This window comes from Triturus cristatus, chromosome 3_1, assembly GCF_964204655.1.
Source record: "Triturus cristatus chromosome 3_1, aTriCri1.1, whole genome shotgun sequence".
In the NCBI taxonomy this organism is placed as follows: domain Eukaryota; kingdom Metazoa; phylum Chordata; class Amphibia; order Caudata; family Salamandridae; genus Triturus; species Triturus cristatus.
Genome location: NC_140583.1, coordinates 86,253,910 through 86,261,195, shown reverse-complemented (window position 1 = coordinate 86,261,195; position 7,286 = coordinate 86,253,910). Strand labels below are relative to the sequence as shown.

General features: G+C 46.2%; 1 pseudogene; it reads right to left on the bottom strand.

Annotated features, from left to right (window-relative positions):
• Positions 1-1,639: 1,639 nt before the first annotated feature.
• LOC146859736 (V-type proton ATPase 16 kDa proteolipid subunit c pseudogene) lies at positions 1,640-2,793 on the bottom strand (annotated as a pseudogene).
• Positions 2,794-7,286: the final 4,493 nt, after the last annotated feature.

The following is a 7,286-nucleotide window of genomic DNA, read 5'->3' as shown; positions in this document are numbered from 1 at the left end:
CTGTAAAGAAGAATTCAGGCTCCTAAAATACAACACTGAACTCCAAATTGTTTATGCTCTATCCCGTTTTTTAAGTTCTATGTGGTGGGCACAAAAAGTTTTCTTAGGAACTATCAATGGATCTAATATTGACTGATCTTTTTATCTTTTTAACCTAATATCATCTATTATCCAATCCTGTTTTATTTGGGTTTTATCTTTTTAATCTGTTTATGTATAGATTGTATATATTTGTGTATGTTCTTTTATGGTCCACGGACCGAAATAAAGAATGATTGGATTGGATTTACTAGTGAGTTTTTCAGGTGTAGCGCGGGGACACGCTTTCTAGCGTAACCAAGCGCTTTATAAACCTCCCTAATAATAATAGTCTATTTGCAATATATGCATTTTGATGTAAATCTCTTTGATATACTATGTTTGGATAAGTAGCACTATAAAAGAAATTAAATTAAAAAAATACTCATATAGACAGATACATCTGACATTCATATACTGCACCCACATCTCTAACATGCAGTGGCTGAGCATAATCAAAAACCTGCCTCCAAATCCTAGTTCCTCTTAAGTACTTGTGAAGTGTTAACACGCCAAGAGCCTTTGTTTACAGCATTGCCATCCAGATGTTAAGCTCAAGATAGCTCCCAAAAAAAAGACTCCCAAAAAAGACTTCAATAAAAGAAGGGCTGGTGACAAACTGGTGGGCCCAGTTGGAAGTGAAAAGAACTCTCCCCTCCTCAACCCCCTGCAGGTTGCTTGTCTGAACTCAAAGCACAAAACATGTGGATGCTGCTATATGCGTCCCTGTGTCAGCAAATCACAACAGGACAAATTCCTGTGCGAACGACACGCCAACAGAGCAATAGATTGTTAGACCTGACATACACCGCGTGGTATTCCCCCAGGAATTTTGAATTCATATTACCCCATTTTTGTTAAACTCGTTTTTGTTGGCGTTAGGGACAATATGCTTGTGCTAACTTCCTTAAAATGACAAACATTGGTGTGCAATAAAGCAGCACACTTAGTTTACTTGTAAGTCCCTAGTAGGTGATATTACATGTACCCAGGGCCTGTAAATTAATTGCTACTAATGGCAGCAGCACTTATTAAGCCACCTACTAAAGTAGCACTGTAAAGTATGTGTCTGGCCACTCACTGCAGCATATAGTATTGTTTTACACTGCCATTTGGACCTGCCAAAATAAAGATTTTGCCAGGCCTAAACCTTCCTTTTTAATAGTTATAAGGTTTTACATGTCCTAGGAGTAAAAATCTCCGAAAATCATTTTTCACTGTGGAAATGCAATGTAAGAAATAGGATTCCTGGTTGGCTAGGGCATGCGCCGAAGCCAGGCAGAAACCACCACTCTAGTCACGCCGAAGATAACCCCTGCTCATCCCCTTGGTACCTTGGCCGAGCAGTCAGGCTTATCCCAGAGGCAATGTGTAAAGCGTTTGAGCAACACACACACACAGCAGCGACACACTAGGCACACCACAAAGAAACTCCACACAAGGTGATATCAAAAATAGCCTTTGTATTGCTCATAAAACACATTAGAACGTAATCACATATATATTCGGAAACCCAGCACTGGGTACACCATCATAAATGTTGCATCATACAGATCAACTTTCATTTGTTTTAAAACGTATTCACCAGGTCCTCATTAGTAACACGGACGGGCAGCTTGGAATCAATTTGATCCTTGTATTAAAACACAAAAACAGAACTCACGCCAGTTATCAGGACACTACAGCAATCTTGAGAATCAAATTGTTACATCCAAGGAATTCTCAATACTTTCACAATGCAACCCCCACGGTGTAGCTAGACGAGATTTAAAGTAGTATATATATATATGCAGCATGGAGATCCAGAAAGGGAGAGGATTTGGGCTAAATTGAGAAACATAGGTCAAACTCATTTTCAAGTATGACAAAATGATCTTTATAAATAAAACATCAAGTTGAGGAAAAAAAAAATACAGTTCTATTTCATATCAATACATAAAGTACTTCAATGGCAAAAATGGGTTGGAAAATTGCACATGGATTAGCAGCCCCATGCCAGACACTAGGCCAGAGAGCCCACCCAATTGAATAGTTACGCACAAACATGGTCACTAACATACATTGCGCATTTACAAGAGATAAACTACCAAATCGAGACGACTGTACATATTGGAGATAAAACCATGAGCTTCTGTTTCACTGAACGGTGTGTTATACTCTGTGGACTTTTTTCCAGACTCGTGGTTGCTCCCTTATTTCGTTGAAAGGATCAAAGCCACAATAAGGCCGTAGAGACCCAAGACCTCTGCAAAGATGAGAATCAGAATCATTCCGACAAATAACCGGGGCTGCTGCGCTGTCCCTCGCACATCTGCATCTCCTACAATGCCAATGGCAAAGCCAGCTGCCAGACCACTCAGGCCTACACTTAAGCCAGCTCCCAGCTGAAGAAAGCTCTTAAATAACGTGATCCCTTCCGTGAGAGAGTTTGCAATGAGGACTGCCACCACTAGACCATAAATGACAATGATACCAGCCATGACAACAGGGATAATCGACTTCATGATCAACTCCGGCCTCATGACAGACATGGCTGCAATCCCTGTGCCACTCTTTGCTGTGCCATAAGCGGCTCCCAGGGCGCTAAACACCATGGCAGAGGAAGCACCCATAACAGCGAAAAAAGAGGCATAATCTGGAGAGGCCATGGCTGCGGGCGCGATTTGGGTATGCTGCGGCCCTGTTATAATCTCTCTACCGCTCTTACAGCTTCTCTCCGCCTGTTAGGCTTGTCCCAGAGGCAATGTGTAAAGCGTTTGAGCAACACACACACACAGCAGTGACACACTAGGCACACCACAAAGAAACTCCACACAAGGTGATATCAAAAATAGCCTTTGTATTGCTCATAAAACACATTAGAACGTAATCACATATATACACTGTGCCACCTGGCACTAGGTATGTCTTTACAGGGATTATATACATTGCAGGGCCAATACGGCCACTGTCAGAACCATCATAATTCACAGTTAGTGAAAAACAACCAGTAACTACTGGTAAGGGTACACTGAGCACCAAGCATGAGGCATGACCATTAGGCATACATCCTAATCATCAGCATTGCACATTATGCATATACATCCCCAGCACAAGGCACCACAGAAAGCACCCGCCACAGTGCACATCTCTGTAGTAATGTCACTGGTAATGTACCATCCAAAGCGTACTCACATCAGGGCATAACACAGCCCTTGGGGCAATTCCCAGTAGTCCGGGGCACATGGAAAGCACACTAAGCCCGTAATTAGGGCTCCCTCACGTAGGCTCCCGGGCTACATGCCCACCTACTCTATGAAGGGCAGTATTTTCCTCGGGCCCCACCCTGGGCTCACACCAAAATGCCCCTTCCAACACGAGGCCTCCAAACTGGCCCCCTAGCTGCTGATGTAGCAGAAACAATGTCCATAATGTAAAGGGGGTGTGGCTGCAACTCACCCTTGTCTCTTCAAAAGAATGCCCCGAAGTTGCACCTGCCTGCAATCCCGCGGTGCAGTTGTGACGATAATTAGCACAAACAGTGTGCCTCACAGGCCCCACTCACTAGGGCCTCTCCTGTCTCTTCCTGGTGAGCAGACCTTCCTATGGACTATACCGGAAGACCGTGAGGCTCCCACTCATTCGGGCTACCGGCACTGCCCACAAGCAGCCTTAGGCAACGCACAGGCCTCTCAATCAATCAATCAATCAATCAGGGGGTTATAAAGCGCGCTACTCATCTGTGAGGTTCTCAAGGCGCTGGGGGAGGGAGAGATGCAGCTCCAGACTCACAGGAGCCACACTGGAGCCCCTCCCACAAACCGGCTGCACCTCCGTCTGACTTTCGGCTCGGCCTTAGGCGCTTCCGGCGGCTTCTCTTTCCAGTTTTGCTTCATCTGGCCGGCCCTGAGATACCTTGAGACTCAGTAATAAACGTTTTGAATGGCATGTAGTGGCAATTAATGACATGCCAGCATTATAAATATATTCTTAGGGGTTCCTTCCTTATGATAAAGACAATGCTGTAGTTTTGTGTATCTGTACATGTATTTCTATTTTTATACTTTACACTTCTAAATGTTATTGCTTTTTCCACCATAGCAGACTGTGGCCTATGATCCTTAGGAAAAAGGCATGCACACACAGATTAATTAATCAGTTTGCATCTCACCTTTCCACTTCTTTTCAGGGTGTGATAAACAGCACTTCAACAGCGTGTGTGTCAATAACAGAGTGCACATTTGGGTCACACACTTTAAAGTCTGACATGCTGCATTTCACAGAGTACCAAATTAACTGAGTATCATCGATAGCACTGGAACGCACAGCATGATGCTCTCCTTGTCTGTTCTGTGCTGTTGGGCAGGCGGGGCACGAAACCACCCTTTTCTGAAATAATACTGGCCCACCCCCTATCCCAGGAAACTGGCTTTCCATTATTCCATCTTTCTTAACGCATAGAGCTCTGCTGCATTAACACACACTCTTATTGTCAATCCTGCAAGTTTTCCATTTCTACTCGAGTACATATCTCCATCTCATAGATGGCATCCTAGATGTAAATCTGCCAGCAGCTCATCGCCCGAGACACAGTGCTAACCCAGTCAGTGTACTGTACTGAGGGAGCCCCCCTGGAGCTAAGTGCCCTGCCGCACTTCAGAGGCTACGGGGGCGAAGTTAATGCCACTGCTGGAAGGAATGTTCTCAGCCCTTCTTGAGCTTCAGAGGGTAGCCTCAGGGATATGCCCACCCCATTCCTGATCTCAAGGGCTGCTGGCCCTGCCACTGACAAATGGAGCTCATACCTAGGCCTGCCTCTTTTTGTCCCTGCAGGCAGCTAGTAGCCAAACCTAGGAAAGGGGGAAGGTTACACAAAAGCAGCATCCCTCAGCCACAGTCTGGACCTGGTTATAAGAATCACACCAGATCCGTTCATCAAAACACTGCTGGACCTGTGAAAGATTCAAAAGAAGGACTACCGTGCAGTCTGCAGGAGGAGGACTGGACCTTCTTGCTTGGAACCCTGGATGCAGGGGTCAGCTGGCTGACCTTCTGCTTGAGATACCAGAGAGTTAAGCACAGGCTAATTTAGTGACTTTTGTGGTTCACCTTGACAAGGATTGTGTTTATAACTTGAGTGGGGCCCTCACCTCCCTCAACTAAGAACCCAGTTTTTTTTACATGCATAAAGAAAGATCCCCCAAATCTCTTTATGTGCGAACTATTACGAAGAATACATTGTAGTGATGTTTGAGATTTCAGTAGGCTCTTCCCCAGCCCTAAATAAAAAATACTTAGTGGCCCCAGCTTAGGTTATGTACAGGATGCTGACGAAAGCCTGGGTTAACTGAATATTAGGGTACATTGGGGGTCTGCCCAAATAAGGCTGTTCAGGCCTATTCCGCACATGGCGGTTCAGTGGGTGAAACCTTGGTGCTATAATCTGTTCCCTCTACTATCTAGAGAAGATGTGATCAAATTCCATTTAAATTCCTAGATCCAGCAGTTATCACTACGGGCCTTATTTAGGGTTCGGCAGACGGAGTGCATCATCAAAGCAGGACGGACGTCACACCCTCCATAGCATAATTGCCACAGTCTATAAGGACCTTGTGATGCAGGGGGCAGTACAGCCGCCACAGCTCTGGCAGAGGACCGGTGCACCAACGATCAGGCCCCTTTCCCATGCAGTATTTGGCCTCTCCACATAGATCGCAAAAAAAGACATACCTGACTGCAGATCATAGTACACATTTCCCAAATGTTATGTTTTAACTCTGTTATTCTTGCCTTTTCACAAACTAAGCACATTTGGCCTTGGATGGAATTCACATTTGAACCTCAGCTGTACTTCTCTTACAAACTTGCAGCGTGTTACAGGTTAAATGTTTGCCTTTTTTTGAAACCGTGTCAGGAGCAGAGCGCTGCTGCTTAGCCGAGCTGTACAGTGTCCATAACACAAATAATCCCAAATAGAGATGGACTGATACCACGCTGAGGAATATTGCTGCTGCCAGGTTTAATAAAGTAAGATTGACGTGCCAGGACTCACGGCGAGGTTCCTGTTTTTCTTATAAGAATTTGAAATGACATATGGGGGGAAAAACACTCGCTGTTGTGCACGCGGTACGATAATTCCTTCCCTAAATGGAGAAAAGCGCTACCCTGCTGGAAGGTAAATGTTACCTTTTGTCGAAAACCATAGCCTGGCACCGCGCGCCGTGTGTGGCCCATTTAGAGCGCGTGCTCTGCTCCCCACGCGCCACTATAAAATGTTTCCGCAATAGATAAATTATAGGCGGCACTGTATAGAGGCCGCGGTGACATGGTATTAATTCAGACTAAAGTACAGCGCCGGGGGAGACCTCGAAGAACCCCTCAAGCAGCTCCAACAATCATTGGCACACTGGACTTCCTGTTTACTGGCGAACTCATTCCAGATAGAGTCATAGCCTAGGAGGGCTGGAACAAATGTACTGACATTTAACTGATGAAAGGGCACGAGGTAATGAATGACGGGCCAAATTGTAACTCAGCCTCATGAGTGATCCCTAGCGCAGGGAGGCAAAGACAGGTGCCCGTAATAACACGGCGAGTCAGTGGGGCGCAGGGGAGGAGTCAGACTCCTGCATAGCTCTTTGAGTTTGACAGGGCCAGAAGGGGAACAAACAGCAGCCCTGGTATGAATGCTCAAACTAGTCGCACTCCCTTCATATCCTAGCCCAACCTCCGTCTTTCCAACCACAAATGCTCATTACTTCTTTCTCTCCCCTCTCTCTTCTCCTTCTCTGATCACTTTCTTTTTATTTTTCTCCTCTAAACCTCTCTTTCTCTCTCTATAGAAGGCTGCTTGCGCCTGCAATAACTACCCTCGGGTAGCTGGGGAAAGTGTGAGAGGCAGAAGAAGCGACCCTCCTGGCTCTAACCCACTGGGGAAATGCCTGGTGGGATAAAAGGCCTGTCTGGCCCTGCACTGTGAGCGGGCATAAGGTGGACATTGCCTGCACTGTGAACAGCAACTGTACACACACACACCTATTAACCCCTTCGCTGCGGCGGGAATTCCGCCGCAGCGCTGGGGGGTGCGGGGGGGCAGCACGGTGGCGCTGTGCTCATGACGGAGCCACTCCGTCATGAGCCACGGTTGAGCTGTGCTCATGACGGAGTGGTTCCGTCACGACTCCGCCCAGTTGCGTTGTCCCCCCGCACAGGTGGGGAAACAGCACCGC